Below are 22146 nucleotides of genomic sequence, written 5' to 3' on the forward strand. Positions count from 1 at the left end.
TATTCCCAACAAGTAATATGAGCATCTCAAAAGCGTGCTCAAAATCGGACCCGAATCGCTGCCCAGCCCTAAGTAATATAATAGAAACAAAAGAAGAAAATACCTTTCCCCCCCTCTCACTTGGGTGAGATTGGCATAAATCTTGCTAATTTCCTCTGATTTTTTTATTTTTTTTTAGAAAGATTCAGTTTTGTCATCCTGTCAAAGAATTTGGAGGACGAGGAGAAAGTAAAAAGCCTTTCACTGTGTCTTGTGTGGACCTGTAAAAACAACCAGAAAGGCCTACTGGTCCAGCTCTTTTCCAACATGGGAAGGCAACCCAGTTAGACAAGGACAAAACAGACGGGGAGAGCAATGACCAGTGATGGGAGAGGAGGAGGATAGGTTTAGGTTTATTGATTAGCCCATAGGCCAGTGATGGTGAAACTTTTTGTTGTGGTATGCTGAAAGCATGTGTGCGCACGCTGGCACCCACAATGCATTGCGCCCCACCCCCCTGTGCATGTGTGCGCAACATCCCCTGCCTCCTTACCTGCACTATGCATGTATGCGCCTCCCAACTGATTTTCGGCCTGTTTGAGGCCATTTTCGCCCTCGCAGAGGCTCAAGGGAAGCCTCTGCAGCCTCGGGAGGCCAAAAAACTGGCCTTCCGGAAATACTGGAAGTGCCCGTTTTCAGCCTCCAGGGGGTCTCTGGAGCCCGGGGGAGGCTGTTTTTACCCTCCTGGGGGCTCGAGGAAAGCCTCTGCAGCCTTTGGAGGCCGAAAAACGGACCTGTTTTGGCACTTCCGGTGAAATACGGCTCCAGAGGCTCTCTGGAGGCCAGTTTTTCAGCCTCCTGAGGCTGCAGAGGCTTCCCTTGAGCCTCCGCAAGGGTGAAAACAGCCTCAAATGGCCCAAAAATCAGCTGGGAGGCGCACGCATGCACAGAGCAGGTAAATTTGGCTAAGACTCGCGTGCCTGCACAAATGGCTCTGTGTGCCACCTGAGGCATGCGTGCCATAGATTCTCCATCACGGCCATAGGCCATATCAAAATACAGAGTTCTTGTACAAAAGGTATAAGAGGAAATATAGCAGGCGAACTAGAAGCATGACCTGAGCCAGTGCAAGCCAAAAAACAAAGTTTTGATGTGTAGCAGAAAAAAGATGGGCCAAGGTTGCCTTTCCAATGGGCTAGGGTGGATAGAGGTCAATGAGTGTTTCTTCCTTCTAGAAATTATTCATAGTCAGTGTTACATCCTCAAACCCCCCACTCCTTTAACCTTAAACTATCCACTATTGACCTCACCCCATTCCTAAGAGGTCTGTAAGGGGTGTGCATAAGTGCACCATCGTCAGGGGTGGGATTCTACCAGTTCGCACCTATTCACTAGAACCAGTTGTTAACATTCTAAGCAGTTCGGAAACAGGTTGTTAGAAGAAATTACCGGCCTAATCCTGTAAGGAAGGCAGGAAGGAAACATTCTGGTGTTGCTTACAGAAACTGCCTCTCTGTAAACTCTTATTACATTCTTGGCAGGACTAGATTCCTGTCTTGGGAACTTCTCTGGAGTTTTTCCCCCCTCCTTTGCTGGTACTTTGCTTGTGTGGAGTGACCATTCAAAGTTACAATGGCACTGGAAAAAAGTGACTTATGACCATTTTTCACACTTACAACTGTTGCAGCACCCCAACAGTCATGAGAGGCCAGGCGAGGAGATGCATGCCTCGATGTGAGTGATATTGAGTTGGCCATGCCCAGCCAATAACATGACCACCAAGCCATGTCCACCCAGTCACATGACCACCCAGCCACACCCACCAACTAAGCCACACCCACAGAACCAGTTGTTAAAATTTTTGAATCCCACCCCTGACCATCATGCCTACCGTCCCTGTCCTATTGTCCCATTTATCCGTACCTATTTCTTGTATTCATACTCATGTTTATTCTTATACCTATCATCTTGTAAGCAATTGACAAATCAAATAAATAAATAAATAAAGTGTTCCCACTGGAGCAACCTGGCCATGCAGATGTATGGTGCCTAGCTGATCCTTTATCTTACTAAATTGAGTTATATGAAAGTCTCCTGACACCTGCATAACTGGATAGAAGCATTCCTGTCAAACAGGCAACAAATGGTCAAAATAGGGAACACCCTATCAAATTATGTACCTGTCAACAGTGGTGTCCCCCAAGGCAGTGTTCTAGGACCAACTCTCTTCATACTCTACATAAATGACCTCTGTGATCATATTAAGAGCAACTGCGTTCTCTTCGCTGATGATGTAAAGCTATTCAACACCACAGACAATACTACTACCCTCCAAAAAGATCTCGACTATGTATCAGAATGGTCAAACAAATGGCAACTTCAAATCCCAACAAATAAATGTTCTGTCTTACATATCAGCAAAAAAAATCAGAAAATAAAATACAAGCTGAATAATCAAGACCTTGTTGATGACCCGAACTATGTCAAGGACCTTGGAGTACTTATCTCTAATGATCTAAGTGCTAGAGCCCACTGCAACTACATAGCCAAAAAGGCATTAAGAGTTGTTAACCTAATCCTGCATAGCTTTTTCTCCGGTAATATCACACTACTAACTAGAGCATACAAAACATTTGCTAGACCAATACTTGAATACAGCTCATCAGTCTGGAAACTGCATTACATAACGGATATTAATACAGTCGAGAAAGTCCAGAAATATTTCACGAGAAGAGTTCTCCACTCCTCTACTTGTAGCAGAATACCTTATGCCACCAGACTTGAAATTTTAGACCAAGACAACCTAGAACTACGCCGCCTTCTGTCCGATCTAAGCATAGTACATAAAATTATATATTGCAATGTCCCAGCTGTCAATGAATACTTCAGCTTCAACCATAACAATACAAGAGCACACAATAGATACAAACTCAAGGTAAACTGCACCAAACTTGATTGCAGGAAATACGACTTTAGCAACAGAGTGGTCAATGTCTGGAATACTCTACCTGACTCTGGTTTCTTCCCCAAACCCCAAAAACTTTAACCTTAGACTATCTACTATTGACCTCACCCCTTTCCTAAGAGGTCTGTAGGGGGCATGCATAAGTGCACCAACATGCCTACTGTCCCTGTCCTATTGTTTTTTATTCATAACCATTTCATGTATTCATAACCATGCTTATACTTATACCTGTTATCTAATACTTGCTTGACAAATAAATAAATAAAATATATAAATTGATGGTCATGATGGGTAATGTAGAAGTCAGTCTTTCCTCTCACATTTATTGATGACCATAGCATATAGAAGACTGAAATTTGCTTTGTAATAGGAGCCAGTGATAAAATAAAACCACAAATAAATGGATGAAAAGAAAGAAAGAAATATGTATATGATGTGTGACTGAAATTAAATAAAGGGAAAAAACATAATAGATTTGAATGAAAGTGGTTTGATCTTGTGGAATGGATTTGATTTCATGAATAGTTATAATGATAAATATACTACATTTTAAAACTATATTATAATACATACTGATTATGAATGGTGTCATTTAGGTTGTAGTGGATGCATATGGAAGTAGAAATACATAGTGATAATTGTATAATGTCCTAAATGAATGTTGATAATGGAAGAATTACAGTAAATATAAATTTGGGGAGAAAATAGCTATGCACCCAGCCACCATTTAGCCATGCTGACTGCAGCCAGGATTTGAGGGTACCAAGACAGGGAAGGCTAATATAAAGTTAATAATGCAATATATTATTTAAACATATATTTAAGTTCCAGTTCCCCATTTCTCTGTATCTAAGAGAGAAGTTACTGATACACCAAGTAAATAATATAACAGTATTAAAACTTCTATGAGCCTTGGTGGTGCAGTGGTTAAAGTGCTGTACTGCAGGCCACTTCTGCTGACTACTGGCTGCCTGCAATTTGTTCAATTTGCACCAGGCTCAAGGTTGACTCACCCTTCCATTCTTCCGAGGTGGGTAAAATGAGGACTCAGATTGTTGGGAGCAATATGGTGATTCTGTAACACCACTTAGAGAGGGCTGTAAAGCACAATAAAGTGGTATATAAATGCTATTGCTATGAATATAGAGATAAATGTTTCTTATATTAGAAAGTGGAAGAAGGAAGTGGAAGTATCAGCAGACATTAGTAAATTACTGTTCATGAGAAAAAGAAATAGTTACAATTTCATAATTTGTTCACTATGTTATAAATCCAATTTTATACATTCAAAAGAAAACATTATTGTTCAAATATGTATATTACCTTTAAATTGTTATGGTGCTTTTACATACATGCATACATGTATGTATGTATATGATCTATCTATCTATCTATCTATCTATCTATCTATCTATCTATCTATCTATCTATCTATCTATCTATCTATCTATCTATCTATCTACCGTGTTTCTCATATAATAAGGCTGGGTCTTATTTTTTTTTGAGCCAAAAAAATGGCTAGGCCGTCTTTTCAGAGGTGACTTAATTCCCCGCTTGCATCTTCGGGCGGGCGGCGGCGGATGTTGACCTCAGCATTGGTGGGGCACTTCGTATTGGGGTCAACGCAGGCAGCACCATATCCGGGTGTGCACAAAAGTACTTCCTAACGGCAAGCCCCCACCATTCCCCCATTTCGCATGTTTTAATATAGGCCTTAATTTGGGGAGGGCTTCATTCATTTCATGCCTATAAAACATGCTGGGACTTCCTATTGGGGGAGGGCATATTGTTGGAGAAACAGGGTATCTATCTATCTATCTATCATCTATCATCCCTGAAGTATATTAAGGAAATGTGAACTACAGTGTTTTCTGTCCTGTGCATCATGATGAAATTTTCCATTAAGACATGTGCCTCATAAGCAATAGTGTGCTGGTAGATTGATTAGTATGAAACCAGACATGCATTACAAGAAGCAAGACTTTTACTGTAAGTATGCAGAAAGAGGTGTCGTTTGGATATTTGGGCATTGCGGAATGAGCACGTGAAGATAATGTAAATTAAATAATCTGAGATTGAAGTATAAATTGGTACAGGTCGGGACGCATTATACATTTGAATATTCAAAATGTAGTAAACTGATTTACAAGCCAATTCCTTTTAAATTTCAGTAGCTTAACTACTAGAGACATAAATCAGGGCTATGGACAGTAACTCCTATGAATTATGTCAAAAACCTGGAATTCAAGAAAAACAACTTTTTTTGTATATCAATATTGTATCATTTCTTTAAACAGCTAACCATCCTTTTAAAAACTTATTGTTGACATATTAAAGCTTCCTAGTTTATAAGATACAATGAAACATAAATTTCTTTAACAAAATAAAATTAATTCTTTGTTTTATAATTACTGACCTAAAGTATGAAGATTAGTGAATCAAAACTAAAAATTCCACTAGAGGGCAGTGAAGTTAAATAAAAATCAAAACACCACTAAAATTACAAAAAGCAAATGTAACTTCAGCACATTCTCTATTCCAGTCTGTGGACATGAACATTATTTATTTAATCCTTCAAAGGCCCCTGTAACCATTTTATGTGCCAAATTCTCATGAGGCTTTCTTTGTTTCTATCATGAAGAACTTGTAGCTAAGGTAGCTTGAAATTTCCTTAAACTGTGCCAGTGGTGAACCCACGTTTTCAATCCCCAGACACCATGTTTTCAATCTTCTCCTAACACAATTTCTGCTGTGGAAACTATTGACCATGCTTCCTCAATATGGTCATTGATGGCGCAGTGAGGGCTGGGACCTGTCCAACTCCAAAGGGCAACATTTAGGCTGCCAGGAATATGCTTTTTTGCCCCTCTAGTCACTAAACATTTTGGTTTTGGCTGCAGGTCAGATTAGACCCCTGCCCTCCGCAGAGATAATTGCGTGTGATCAGCACTTTTCAAAGTGCTTGTTAGGGCTTATGCAGGCTTCTTATACTCACAAGATCATTCTCAATTCTTTCCAATCCCTCCCCGTTCTGCATTTGCAACCCACCTGCTGAGCTATTGGGTGGGGGGAGTTTAGCACGCTTTCAAAAGAGTGTTGGACTCCCATTCATAACCTGATATAAACATATTAGGGAGAATGACTGGTGGTTGCTTTTGTCACCCACAGGTTAGAGAGATACAAAGCCAGAGGAATCCACCAATCATTTTTCTTAATTTGTTCTTAAATTTATAAGGATACTCGGGTGGGATTCAATTTTTTTAACAACTGGTTCTGTGGGTGTGGCTAGGTGGGCATGGCCATGTGACTGGGTGGGCGTGGCTTCTTTTTTGCAGCAAACATCCTCCCCCCCCATTTTTTGCCTTCTGGGCCTCAGGGAAGCCTCGGGGGGGGGGGGCGTTTTACTCTCAGAAGGCTTCCCTGGGGCCCAGGAAGGCAAAAAACAGAGCCTGGGGGGGGCACAGTACACCCCCCCACGCTCTGTTTTTGGGCCTCCTAGGCCTCAGGGGAGCCTCCTGGGCAAAGCAGTAAGACAGTGAGAGGGATCCCAGCACAGCTGATCATCAGAACAGCTGATTGTCGGGAGGGAAAAAGAAAAAAGAAATACCTTAAGGGGTGACTGGGTGAGGGAGAATGCAGTCAGCGATGTCGGGCATGCGCATGATGTAGCGCATGCACGATAAGGACTGACTGAGTGGGGAGCAGAGAGCCGGGCAGAGAGGGGCAGGGTCAGCCAGGGGAACGATTTGCCAGTTCTCCGAACTGTGCAGAATCATAACAACCGGTTCTATAGTACTGGTCCGAACTAGTAGAATCCCACCCCTGAGGATACTACCACTTGCCAGCCAGGTTACTGCCTCCAATTTTCCCCACAACAACAAACCTATGAGAAGGGTTGGGCTGAGAGAGAGTGACTGGCAGAAAATCACCCATCTGGCTATCATGCCTAAAGCAGAACCAGAACTCACAGTCTCCAATTTTCAAGCCTGGAGCCTTAACCAGTATATATTTTATGTTACCAGTTATGGAAAATGTCACTTCTGTATGCAGATGGTTCCAGAGGGCCCTCTGGAAGAGCCATTTTTCCATCCCCTCCAAAAGGCAACGAGGCTAGGGGCCATGCATGCTCATGGGTCAAGCTATTCCAAAGGAGGAGACTGCTGCAGAGAGTGCTCACCATCAGGCTGTCTCCTACCATCGGGATAAGATGGAGAGAAACCAGTGGAGAACATCCAAGCCTTGAGTTATGCAGAACTCTATAGGTAGAGCCAGACTTGGAATGCACTCAGAAACTAATAGTCAATGCAGCTTCTGTAGCAGATGGACAATATGGAACCATTGCTGCTGACCATTGAGTCTATGTGCTGTTGTGTTCTGGAGCAGCTGAAGTTTCCAGGGGGTCTTTAAGGGCAACCTGTGTAGAGTGAATTGTGACAAAGTTCACAGGCAATCATCTCCAGTGCATCTTATTCCAGGTTACGATTAGGGTTGGAAAAGTCCCCCTGGCCATTGTCTTCCCCTGTTTTTCAACCAGGAGCTGTGAGTTCAAGCAGCCCCCCCACATTACCAATTGTTTTTTTTCCAAGGCAGCAAAATAATATTTAGAGTCAGGGATAATGCCGCTAATACGCAAATGTCAGTACAACAAAAATGAATTGCCGTAATCTGATGTTTGTGGAAGAAAGCTATATGAAAGCTTCATCATATTTCTAGATGTTGCAGGTAAGGAAACACTGCAACAAACGCTAGTACTCTGCTTTATTGATATAGGAAATAATAACATTTTGAAAGCCTGACAGAATTTTTCTTCCTTATAAAAACAGTCAAAGCAGGCCATTCTTGAGTTTCTTCCCCACCCACTCCTATCTTTCAAGGCTAAGCTGATGTTTTTGAAATGAGTGCAGCATGCATTCTTCAAGGCTATGATTCCAGTTAGCCTGGACATCATGTCCCTGACAAATGAAATAAATCTCTCCTACACTAATATCATCTCTTATCTGCTTTGTTTTTTGAAAAAAAAATTCTTTTCCTCTTAAGTTTAGCTTATTTTACTCACTATAATGCATTTATTTTAATTATGCAAAGGTTTTCTTCTTCTTCTTTTTTTTAACTTCACTAGTCATTCAACACCGGCAATTGAAGTATTGATTGTCACCCAGAAAGCCCCTCCGGACACAGGTTTTTCCGGATCAGCTTTTTCTTCCACTGTTTCTGCCTGTCTTGCAAAATACAATCATGTTCCTGGTCCCATCTATTAAAGCAGTGTCACCTGACAGGGTGCAGAAGGTGTACTTTCTCTGGAATGCTTCCTGCCCTCTGGAATAGGATCCTCCCCGAGATGTTTACTCATTTAAATCATTTATATAGCTGCCCATCTCGCAAAAGTGACTTTGGGCGGCTTACAAGATTAAGAACAATCCTGACTCTGCTGTCCTTTAAATAAGCTTTGAAGACCAGGCTTTTCCTCCAGGCTCTGGATTACGTGGGGTGTAGCCTGCTTGAATGAGATTGTGTTAATATGGCTGAGGTTTTCAATTTCCCTCTAGCATAATGTTTTTTTTTAAATCAACTGGCTGTTGAGTTGTTGTGAGTTGGGTGGCTGTATACATTAGAAATAAGAATGACTTTCTAATTTCCTATCTGTGACTCTGCCCGTGTACTGTTGCTGGATGACCTGGAACCTTGGACTGAAAATAGATTATTCCTGACCTTGAGATTTATCTCTTCAAACTCTCTTGCAAAAGTAAGCTCTTGGGAATGAATGTAAATCTGGCTGTGAGGAAGGAAAATAGAGGAACTAAACATTAAGAGGAAAAATGTCAGTTCAGTCCTGAGAAAGTAGAAAGTGGGAGAAAGAAACTGAAAATAATCCTGCCTTGATTATATTTGATATCAATAAACTCTGACAGAAATTCAGACAGGCTTTCGAGGTTCTGTTATCCTGCTCTACAACAATAAAGAACATTCCCGCAATCCATGCTGTTTTTATTCCTTCATACTGTCTACTTTTAAAGGGCTGACAGGTCTCACATCTTTTGTTTTACACAGACAGCTTTTGAGTTTGCACTGTTTGTATCACTTCATTGAAAAAAAAATTACCATTGAAATAAATATCTCAAGCTTGTTATCAAAATATATTTTCCTTAGTTTATATTAGTCTTTTATCTTTGTGTTTGTAAGATTTGATAAAATTATATTGGAGAGAGAGGGAGTGGGGAGAGAGGGAGGGAGAGAGAGAGAGAGAGGGAGGGAGGGAGAGATTTTTACCAAGTTAAAACACTCAGGGGTGGGATTCAAATTTTAACAACCGGTTCTGTGGGTGTGGCTTAGTTGGTGGGAGTGGCTTGGTGGTCATGTGACTGGCTGGGTGTGGCCAACTCAACATCACTCACATTGAGGCATGCATCTTGTCACCTGGCCTCTTGGGACTGTGGGGATGCTGCAACAGTCATGAGTGTGAAAAATGGTCATAAGTCACTTTTTTCAGTGCCATTGTAACTTTGAATGGTCACTCCACACAAGCAAAGTACCAGCAAAGGAGGGGAAAAAAACTCCAGAGAAGTTTCTGAGACAGGAAGTCTAGTCCTGCCAAGAATGTAATAAGAGTTAACAGAGAGGCAGTTTTGTAAGCAACACCAGAATGTTTCTTTCCTGCCTTCCTTACAGGATGAGGCCAGTAATTTCTTCTAACAACCGGTTCTCTGAACTGCTTAGAATGTTAAAAACCGGTTCTAGCAAATAGGTGCGAACCTGTAGAATCCCACCCCTGAAAACACCCCTGCTTTACAGGGAAAATGTAAAGGAATAGACAGAAAAAAAGCAAGCTTGAGATTGTTTTTGTTTGCTATGCCCTGTAAAAATTCACATGCTTCTTTCACTGAAATGGCGCAATTACAAACGGAAAATGAAGAATTAAAGCACAACTGTGCCATTTGACCAGACAAGCTACTCAGAATTTAATAGTACTTGTGGCATCATGTCATCAATGTCCTATTTAATTGGATTCTTGGCCAAAGTTCAACTTTTCTGGTGCAGTGCAGTCTGCACATGAGCCTTCTCCCTGATCACTAATCAAAGTAGAGAATGAGAATGTCATCAGTTTTCCAAACAAATGTACAGACTTCAATTATCAGTGAATAGGAACAAAATCAACTACCTTCACATCTTTGCTATGAATGACCTGAATGTCAGAACCCAAATCCTGATAGGGTGGATCTGTTCTCTTTCAGAGCTGAATATGCAACTCTGCAAGACATCAGAGGAAAAAAACCCCATCAAGACAGAATCCATTGTCACTAATAACCAATCCTACACTAATCATAATCATTACCACCTAAAGGAGAATTGACGCTCTTGATCTCAGAGCAGCCTGCACTTAGCTGTGAGGGTAACAAATGGAAAATTATTTTTCACAACCAGTATAGTTATTCTGAATGTATGATAATGCCACTTGGCTGTATAGGATGTAAGGGCAACCAAAGCTATGCCAAGTGCTGACTGACTGACCATAGACCCATCATCTCCAAATTAAGCTTTCACATCAAGCCAAAGAGACTTCCGCAGGGAAACAAAGCTGTGATGAAATGGATCAACGTCAGTAAACTGAGGAACCCCAATACAGCAGCTTCACTAGCAGATCTTGACTACCAACTCTCAGAGCTGCAACGCTTATAGGGAAATGCTGAGAAGGACTGGGAACACTTCCGGGATATTGTGTACTCTTCTGCCCTAAAGGTTCTTGGATCCTTACAAAGGAAACAGCAGGACTGGTTTGATGAAAACAATGAAGAGATCAAGGCTCTACTTGCTGAAAAGCACCACCATCACTGTGCTTATCAGAACAACCCGTCATCAACAGATAAGAAAAATGCCTTCAACAGCACTGGCAGGACTGTACAGAGCAAGCTTTGCAAGATGCAGGACTCCTGGTTGAGGGCCAAAGCAGATGAAATTCAGACATTTGCTAAAAGCCCTCATGGAGTTCCCTTCTACTGGACTCAGATGGTGCAGCCCTCATTACTGAAAAGATTCTGATTCTACAGTGTTGGGCTGAGCACTTCCAATCTGTACTGAACTGCCCATCTTCCATCAACAATGAGGCGATCGACAAAACGCCCCAGGCAGATATCAGCCACAGCCTGGATGCCCCCCCCCCCACATCAAAGACTGAAACCGTACAGGCCACCAGTCAGCTGTCCAGTGGCAAGGCCCCAGGATCTGACATGACCCCAGTAGAAGTCTATAAGGATGGTGGTGCAGTTTTTGCTGACAAATTCATTCAACTGTTCCAATCCTTCTGGAATCAAGGATCCATTCCTCAGGAATTGAAAGATGCATCTATCGTACACCTCTACAAGAGGAAAAGGAATCGACAAGTCTGTGATAATCATAGAGAAATATCACTGCTTTCTGTTAAATATGCATGATGCCACATTTACATAAGCCTACATTATATGCAAAATGGAGTCTGATGTAAGACTCCACTTATTGGCTCAGCCTCTGGCGGGAAGATTGAGTCTCTGTCAGTGGCTGAAGTGTCGGACAGCACTGGCTATAAAAAACCAGCGCTGGCCGCGTTGATTGCTTTTTTGAATCTGGTTTGTAAATAAAGAGTTTCTCACATTCCTGAGTCCTGCTCCTTCCTCATCTGTGCCCATTCAACACTGGCAACAAGGATGGGATACTGAGGAAGACAAGGACCTCGTGGGGCATCGCAGCCATTTTCCAGCTGATTCATGAACTCGACTGTTCAGACCGACAGTGAAACAACATGGCTCATCGACCCCTAACAACCCCATTCGAGCCATCCAAAGAAAAATGGTCCTCGTACATGGGAAGATTTAATCTAAATCTGGTAGTGAATGGAATGCAGGCAGAACCCGACGCAAAGAAGAAGGCTTACTTCTTGACCTATTGTGATTTGGAACTCTATGAATTAACCAAAGCCCTCATTGTAGATAACCTAGGGAACATCTCCTGGGATGAGCTACAATGAGCATTGAAGGGACATTTCGACCCTACCCCATCGTACCTGGCAAACCAGAACAACTTTTATCTCCGGGCCAAAAAAAGGGGGAAAGCATAAGTGATTTCATGGCTGCACTGAGGAAACTTTCAAAGAACTGAAAATTCTCAAATGCTGAAGAAATGATCTGGGATCAGCTCGTCCTCGGCATTAAGGATTTAACCTGCAGAAGAGACTGTTCACAAGAGAGGATGTCTCGTTCAAGGAGGCTCTGGAAGAAGCGAAAGCCGCGGAAGCCTCCAACTCTTCTGCAGCCCGAGTCAAGAGCAGCAGCAAGGTCCACGCCACCCAGGCCACGAGGGGAACACCGTGTAACCCATCTGGCTCCAAAAGCAATGACAGTGAGAAGGCAGATGTCCACCGGGTAAAAACCAACAAACCCAAAACTGCCAAGGGAATCAAGCCTTACAAAAGCTGCAGAGGGAATCATCCTCGGTCCACCTGCCATTTTAAGGAAGTCATCTGCAGGCGATGTGAGTGGAAGGGCCACATCGCGGAAGCCTGTAGAGCCAGCGGACAAACCAAGCCATAGAACATACTCCCCTAATAGACAATACAAGGGTCAGAAGTCATTTGGCCTGAAATTCAAAAAACAAGAGGTAATTTTACATTTTCATAAACTTGCATTTGTTTTAATGAATTTAATTCTTTCTCCATTGCTTTTTGCCAATTTTCCTGTTCCTTTTCTGGATACATTCTAAGTTCTTCAACAGTAGTTGGAACTTTACTAACTTGGCAAACTACACTTGCTTGGTACCTGTCAGGTGGTCTGGTTTCACGTGTTGATCGTTTAGGTATTACAGGGCTTACAGGTGGACTTTCATGTACTACCTGTTCCTGGTTATCTATTTCTTCCTGTTCATCTATTTCTTCCTCTTCTGGTCCTATGTGCTCTTCCTGTACTTCCTCTTTAATTGTACTCTTCTTATTACTGATATGTTGTTTTGGTCTTTTGTAGGTTTCTATGATTACTTCCTTACTTGAATCTTGTTCCAGTTTTTCCCATCCTACATGTTCAAGGAATTGTGCACTAGCACTACAGTAAACTCTAGGTGTACCTTTTTCCCAGAATCTGTATGATTTGTGATTAGATTCATAACCTACAAAGAATAACTTTTTAGCCCTATGCTGCCCCTTATGTCTCAGTTGTGTAGGAATATGCACCCATGCTGGTGCTCCAAATGTGTGCATGTAGCTTAGGTCAGGTTTTCTACCATGCCACCGTGTGAATGGTAATTCACCTGTGTTAACAACATTATTCAATATATGATTACCACACATTATTGCTTCTCCCCACAAAGTTTCAGGTAATCCTGAATCCAACAACATAGTACGAGCCATTGCCTGTATTGTTTGGCCTCGTCTTTTTATAAAAGAATTATGTTGTGGCCTATATGGTGCAGACTTTTTATGTTCAACACCTGCCATCTTCAGTCTATTTTGGAATTTATTATTTATAAATTCTGTACCATTATCAGTTACAAGAGTTACTAGTTTCCTTTTAGTTTTTCTTTCTGCAAACTTCAACCAATTAAAGAAATTCTGATATGTTTCCGTTTTACTCTTCATTAAATAACAGAAACCATATCTGGAATAATGATCCATTATACTTAATATATAACGAGCACCTCCCACACTTGGTTTTTTAGGACCTATAATATTAGCAAATACGACCTCTAGAGGTTCCTTTGTTTTAAATCCATTTATTCTATTTGCTGGTATTATCTTGCTTTTTTCTTGACTATAAGCGTTGCAGTGCAAATACTTGCTGCAAGGCTTCAGTTTTATACCTTTAGACAGTTCAACTGTTTGCTTGAGCATTTTAAAATTTATATGCCCTAAACATCTGTGCAACAAATGTATGCATTCATCATGAGGTTTAACGTTATAAACTGTGTTAGCTACCTCTAATGAATTATCATTTAACACATACAATTCACCTTTTAAAGTTGCAGTCACTTTTTTACCTTCTTTTTCTATTATGCAGTTTTCTCCCCTAAAGGTAACTACATAACCTAGTTTAACCAAAACTCTAACCGAAAGCAAATTAAACTTAAGTTGTGGTACATATAACATTTTTACATTTTCTTTTATGCAAGAACAATGTGCAATACCTTCACCTTTTGCTTTCATTTTCCAGCCATTAGCTAACGATATCTGCTGTGAACTTGTGGACATCTTAACAAATCTTTTCTTATCTTTCGTTATGCAGTGCGATGCTCCACTATCTACAACCCATAAATTATTATTCACAGTTTCGTTGCTATACATGGCTAACTCTAAGCATTTTTCATTCTTTTGATGCCTTTTAGCATTCTGGCTGGCGTTGTTGCGTTTTCCTTTCTTGCAGAATCTAGCCAAATGTCCTTTTCCTCCACAATTAAAACATTTTCTAATTGTATAGGCTGTCATAGATTCTTTATCTTCTTGTGGTTCCCTTCTGAGTTGATCCCTTTCAAGCCTTCTCCTGGTTTTCTTCAATTAATCTGCCAGTAATGTCAGTTAATGTGAGGTTATCTTTTGGCAGTACTTCCAGTGAAGTTACATAGTCGTCATAGCTCTCATCTAATGAAGACAAAATTATATAAACCTGATGCAGTTCTGTGAAGATAAGTTCTTTTTCATGCAGTTCCTGAAAAATTGTCTTCATTGTGTTTATATGATTCAACATGTCTCCATTCTTTTGAAGATGTGTTCTGAACAGTTTCCGTGTAAGATTGCTCCTACACTGTCTCGAACATAAATCTTCTTTAAATTCTTCCAACATTTCGCAGCTGTTTCTTCTCCACGAATATGGACAAGCTGCTGGTCACAGAGTGTCAGTCCTATTATACAGAGAGCTTGCTCATTTTTCAGTTTATATTCTTGTATTTTCTGGGCATCTTCCTCATCTTCCGGATCCCATGCATCTACCTCTGGTGGGTTTTGAATTATACTCCACAAACCTTCTCTGCGTAGAAGTAGGCTGCATTTCATAGACCATGAAACATAGTTTGTTCCATCCAGTTTGGATATTAGAGACAAACTTTGTAAATTGACTTGTGCCATCTTTTTCTGGATATTAAACTATAATTAATAAAACACAGCTGTCTGTTTACAGTATTGTGTAACTACACAAACTCTCACTTTTTATATAAGCCTGTTATATCCTGGTTAGTCTGACTGTGCAGCCTGGGCCCATAACCAGTGTTAGGGATATACACCCTAGCAGAACCTGCACGGCAGTCAGGCAGGCAGGCAAATATGTGAGATAAACGTTGTTGTAGTTTACACTCAGTAAAACAGATACAATGTGCTAGTTAAATAGTTTATTCCAGTAAGATTTATAGCATAGTCAAACAGTCCATATATCATACACTAGTTCAGTCCGTCTGGGGATTATTCAGTTGCAAAGTCCAGTGTCGAAAAAGAGGTCATTAAACTTACAAATATCAGTCCTGTAATATATCTCTTCGCAGTTAGAGATATGAAGAAGTTAAACCTCCTTTCTTCTTTCAGCAACAGCAAAGAACACGCAGTTAACAATCCATCATCGTCAGCAAGCAATTCAGTAAGCCAGCAATCAATCAAGTTCTCTTGCTCCCTCTTATGGCGATTTACAGCCGCACCCAAAATTACATGCTTTGCAGTTAAAGTGACACACACTTAAATTCACTATCATAGTCTATATATATTATTTTACCCAAACTACGTTAGGTAACCTATGTTATTCCTAACAGCGATGCTTCACCTTTCGGCGTAGGCGCAATACTTAGCCACACACTACCAGACGGCAGAGAAGCACCAATCGCTTTTTATTCCAAAACATTGTCCAAAACTGAAAGGAACTACAGCCAACTGGATAGGGAAGCCTTGGCCGCCATCTTGGGGATAAAATGCTTCCACGAATACCTATAGGTAGGACATTTTCCTTAATTACCGACCACAAACCACTGCTAGGAATCCTGGCCGGAGACAGGGCCACCCCCAACATCCTATCTCCAAGAATGACAAGATGGTTGGAATTTCTCACAGCCTACAATTACAAGCTCATTTATCAACCAGGAAAAGCCATACCCCACGCAGACGCATTAAGCCATTTACCACTACCAGGTCATGATGACGACCCAGCTCCCACCACGCATACCCTGCAAATTGAAACGATTCTGAATTGGCCCATCACCGCATCGGATATAGCAAGAGAAACAGCAAAAGATGCACTGATGGCCCGAATACTGAACTGGGTAGGACGGGGTTGGCCAGAAAACGAAAAAACCGAGACTTTTAAACCATTTAAAAACCGGCAAACTGAATTGTCAATTGAGAAAGGATGCATATTGTGGGGAGATCGGGTAGTTGTTCCAAAAAAAATTACAAGAAAACGTACTAAACATGTTGCATGAAGGACACCTGGGCATGGTAAAGATGAAATCCCTGGCCAGAAGCTACGTCTGGTGGCCAGGAATAGATAAAGACATTGAAACCTGGGTCAAAACATGTAACAAATGCCAGTCTTCCAGACCCACTCCTCCTTTGGCACTGGTCCTTGACTGGGAGACACCCAGAGGCCCCTGGTCAAGGATCCACATAGACTTTGCCGGACCCACAAAGGGATATACTTATTTAATAACTGTGGATGCCTACTCCAACTGGTTAGAAGTCAGCATCATGAGTTCAACAACAACGGAAGCCGTCACCAAACAACTAAAGAAACTTTTCACCACCCACGGTCTACCAGATGTAGTAGTATCGGACAATGGGCCACAGTTTACAGCCTTGGCTTTTGAACAATTCCTCGCAGAGCAAGGAATAAGACACGCTCTGACAGCGCCAGCTCATCCAGCGGCGAACGGAACGCATGGTTCGTTACACAAAAGAAGCATTAGAAAAACTTGAAGGAAACGACATGCAAGAAAAAATCAACACCATGCTCACCATCCAACATATAACACCATGCACAGCGACAAACAAGAGCCCAGCTGAACTGTTAATGGGCAGAAAGTTGCGCTCCTATTTGGACAGACTACACCCCACTTACAACCCCGAAAAGCCACCAGACTCTTCCAGTAAGTACCGTTCCTTCTTGCCAGGCGACCTGGTATATGCAAAAAATCTAACCGGCGAACTCTTGTGGTTACCGGAAACAATCACACAAATCACAGGTCCCCGATCATACCGACTAGTAACAACTGACGGCAGATCGTGGAAAACACATATCGATCAATTACGGTCATGATACATCGAACAAAACACCGACACGTCCCGCAACATGGAACAAACAATTCTACAAACACCACCAGAAATTAAACACCACCAGAGGGGGGGGACCTTTAAATAATAAAGGAAATGAAAACCCTCCAGTAACAAACCACCAAGCAGAAGCTGAAAACCCAGGGGAAAAAAATTACTTACAATTAGACGAAGTCGAAAAAAGAGAACTGAAGGAGAACCAGGAAAGAAGCAGCCAAGCCGACTCTACCTGCCCGCACACCTTGCAGAGGAACAACAAAGACCATCCAGTCAGCCCAACAAGGCATGGTGGGAGCGGCATGGCTGAGGCACCCTTCCAGGAGGTTCCAAGGAGAAGAGCAGAAAGGACAGCAGGCCTGTCCGAACCAGCGGAGGGCAATGCAGAGACTGAACCGCGCCTGTCAACAAGGACTCACAAAAGCCCCGCCTACTTGCGCGACTACGTCACGTAACATTGGAGCAAACCAAGAGGGGAGGGGTGTAGTGTACTCATGTACATACTTCTAATACCACATTTCTATTGGTCAGTTAACATAGCTTAACGATTGGTTAATAACGACAGTTTTGGATTGGCCGCCATAGCGGCGGGAAGTTTAAATAAATGCCATTGGTTGCGAGCCATGAGCAGCCGCTATAAAAAGGGCTGCCACGGCTCGACTTTAGTGGAAGTTACTGAATGCTAATAAAGAGCTGAATTCAACTCCGGTCTTCGAGTCTGCTTTGTTCTGGTGATAGAACAGTGTCAATAGTCCAGCACCTACTATATTCATTGGGCCAGGGCAAGATTTTTGCTAAGTTGGACATAGCACAGGCATATCAATAATTGTCTGTGGAAGCAGCCACTGTCGAAGCCCAAACGATCATAACCCACAAGGGCACATTCAAGTGCAACTGGTTGCAATTTGGGGTTAGCATAGTCCCCGGCCTTTTCCAAAGTATAATGGAAAGGCTGCTAGAAGGCCTGCTTCCTTACTTCGACGACATAATAGTTTCAGCCAAAGACAAGCCCCAACTAATGAAGAGGGTCTGAACAGTATTAGAAAGATTCCAAGAAGTGGGGCTCAAGTTAAAAAGGGACAAATGCCACATTGCTGTACCAAGTGTCGAATTCTTGGGCTTCCAAATTGATGGGTCAGATATCTGACCCATGAACAGCAAGCTGAAAGCAATTAAGGAAGCCCCCCACCCCACAGAATAAAAGTGGATTCCAAGCATTCTTGGGCTTATTAAACTTCTATAACATATTCTTACCATAGAAGGTGACCTTAGCAGAGCCACTCCATAGGTGTTGGATAAGAATACACCCTAGACATGGGGACCCCCCCCGAGGACGCCACGCTTTCCAAAATAAAAAACATTTTAACATCTGACACTGTATTAATGCAATATAGCAAGACTCTGCCACTACGGCTAACCTGCGACACGTCTCCATACGGCATTGAGGCAGTGCTCAGCCATAGACTACCAAATGGGAAGGAAGCCCCCATAGCATATTATTCTAAGACTTTGTCGAAAGCTGAGAGAAACTATAGCCAAATAGACAAAGAAGCCCTCGCTGCCATAGCTGGAGTTAAACATTTTCATGAATACCTATATGGCAGACACTTTGAGTTGGTCATAGACCACAAATTGCTGCTCGGTATTCTCTCAGGAGACAAACCCACACCCAACATCTTAGTGCTGAGAATGCTAAGATGGACAGTTTTCCTGGCAGCGTATAACTATAGCCTCCTACACAGACTGGGAAAGGACATCCTACATGCCAACGCACTCAGCAGGTGCCCCGTGCCAGACCTAGTGGAAGACCCTGCCCCCGCAACTGCCGTATTCCTTGTAAAACATTTCAAACCGGGCTTATTGATGGCAGCGGACATCACAAGACTCACCGCAAAGGACAAAATGCTGGCGTGAATTTTGCACTGGGTATGGCGAGGTTGGCTGAACAAGACGGAAGGGGAGGAATTCAAGCCTTTCAAAAATAGACAGCTAGAGCTGTCAGCATTAAGGGGGTGTTTGTTATGTGGAGACAGGAGGGTGGTACCACAACCATTAAGGGGAAGAATTCTAGGATTACTACATGAAGGGCACCCTGGAATATTAAAGTGAAGGTCCTAGCAAGGAGTTACATCTGATGGCTGGGGATAGACAGAGACATTGAGACCTGGGTCGCCACATGCTCACCATGTCAGGAATCCCAACTGGCTCCTCCCTCAGCACCCCCCTCAAGTGGGAAAAGCCTGCAGCACGATGGGGTTGCATACACATAGACTTTGCAAAACCCTTCCAGGGACAAATGTTCTTAATTGTGGTCAATGCCTACTCTAAATGGTTGGAAGTGGTGATCATGAAATCCACAACACCTGAGAGCCCTGCAGAAAATATTCGCCACCCGCAGGCTACCTGATGTGTTGGTTTTAGACAATTCACAGTGCAGCAATTTGAAAGCTTCCTCACCCATCTAGGAATCCAACATGCCCCTTCGGCACTGGCTCATCTGGCAGTGAATGGACAAGTGGAAAGGATGGTCAGAATGAGAACTTCTAAAAAAATTAGGCCCCAGCGATTGGCAAGAAAAAAATCGACAAATGGTTGCTAATCCAACACATAACACTAAGCGCAGCAACAAACAGAAGCCCAGCAGAAATGCTCATGAACAGAAAGTTAAGGTCCACCCTGGACAGAATCAATACCAACTATACAAACAATACCCTCCCTAGACTCCATGGGGAAATGCAGAACATTCACATTGGGAGACACAGTGTATGCATGCAACTACACGGAGGGGAAACCTGGGTCCCGGCAAAAATACTCGAAAGTACCGGACCCAGATCATATAGACTGGAGGTAGAAAGGTAAAGAACATGGAACAGGCACATAGACCAACTGCGGGGCCTCATAGTTCAACCCCCACTCGAAGCCGAGCAACACAGCACACCTCTGGCAACAACGACACCCTGGAAATTAGAAACCCCACAAAGACACAGATTAGCAAGGAAAACCTCAAACGAAACAGTGGAGGACTTAGCTGTGGGGGAAGGAGTCCAGTGTAGTATGTCTGAGGCCTTGAGCTGAACAGAAACTGCCACGCCCCTGGAAACTTTCAAGGTGTTTTCAAGGGCGGAGTCTGGAGCAGTGGCGGACCTGTCCATTCAGGCCGCCACCTCAGGAACAACTGAACCGTGCAGGCCCAGTTGCACCCACAGAAGCCCCGCCTACCTGAAGGACTATGTCTGCTGCGTATGTGGTGATTGGTCGGCCTGAACTACGAAGGGAGGGGTGTTAAATATGCATGATACCACATTTACATAAGCCTATGTTATATGCAAAATGGAGTCTGACATAAGACTCCACTTATTGGCTCAGCCACTGGCGGGAAGATTGAGTCCCCGTCAGTGGCTGAAGTGTTGGACAGCGCCGGCTATAAAAAGCCAACACATAACAAGCCGGTGCTGGCCACGTTGGTTGCTTTTTTGAATCCGGTTTGTAAATAAAGAGTTTCTTGCATTCCTGAGTCCTGCTTCTTCCTTATCTGCATCCATTCAACACTTTCCATCACAGGCAAGATCCTTGCATGAGTGTTCCTGAACCGGCAGATTGACCACATGAAACAGGGTCTATTTCCTGAGACACAGTGCAATTTTCACAAAGAGCATGGCACTATGGACATGATCTTTGCAGCCCAACCGCTCCAGGAGAAGTGTCAAGAGCAGAATCATGAATTGTACACCACCTTCGTGGATCTCACCAAGGCTTTTGCTGGTTCTCCAAACTACTCAAAATTTCCAGTTCTCCAGAACTGATCAGAACCTGCTGAATACCACCTCTGCAACAGCCCATATGAAGAACAAACTAATTGAGGCTGCTTTTTTATTGGTATGCTGGATTTAAACATTGCAGTTCTTCCAAATGCAGGAATATCATCCCAGCCATTAAACAAGAAGTGATTGGACAAATGTTCACATCAAAACTCTCTAATATAAAATTGGCTTAATTCTGAAATGGCAACTTACTCATGAGTTTTGGGCCTAAGCATTTGTCAAGAGAGTTGCAATCTAAATTTGCAGAAGAGAGATAATTGCCTTTCTATATGGACAAAAGGAATTGGTTTCTGATGCATGATTTTTTTTAAACCACAAAAATCACTTATGTTCATCAGAGAATTGTGTTAATTTTGCCTGTCACATAAGAGACTTCTTTACTTTAACAAGTCTCCAAAGCATACTCTAATGAAAGTAACTGCCTACAAAGGGAAAAAAAGTATAACCTACTTAAAAACTTTCCTAATTGTATCATCCTTCAAACCCAAGAGATTTTTCGTTAACTGCTTCTGCAAATTGTATAAAAGGTTGTTCAAATTATTATCAGAGATATTATTTGGAAAACTTGGACTTAAAGATACGTATTGCCAGATTTGGAACTAATTTCAAGATTATATTTAATCTTTAAATGCAACATTAGGTAAAACAACATTCATTACTTTAATTCCAGTTGGAATTAGAATTTGCAAGAACTGATTGCTTTGTGGTTATTTAGAACAAAGAAAAATTTCCACATGATAAGATTCTCCATAGAGTATTTTGTGTCGATGTCCAGACCAGTAAAGCTCTGGCTGACCAGAAATTGAATTTAAAAGGTTACACACAAATGGTTCATAACCTGATTGCGAAAAGGGCTAAAAATGAACTGTCAGTTTCCTTGGTGACAAACTATGTAGAACTAATTAATATCTATACTCCCCTGTTTTTCATAAATGAAACCCCACCTATTTGCATTGTCATACTTTTATATGTTTTATCTTGTTACAACATTTTTATTGTGGGATTGCCTTTTGTGCATAAATCCACAAAATTTAGTAAAGGCAGATGGCAACTCGTTCTTTTGATTATTGCTTTGAGCATTTGGAATTACACCTCATGAAAACATTTTGGAAAATCAATAAACACATGCT

Source organism: Notechis scutatus, chromosome 1, assembly GCF_049901735.1.
Source record: "Notechis scutatus isolate UNSWTSFEM ecotype Mainland chromosome 1, rNotScu1.2, whole genome shotgun sequence".
NCBI classification, from domain to species: Eukaryota; Metazoa; Chordata; class Lepidosauria; order Squamata; family Elapidae; genus Notechis; species Notechis scutatus.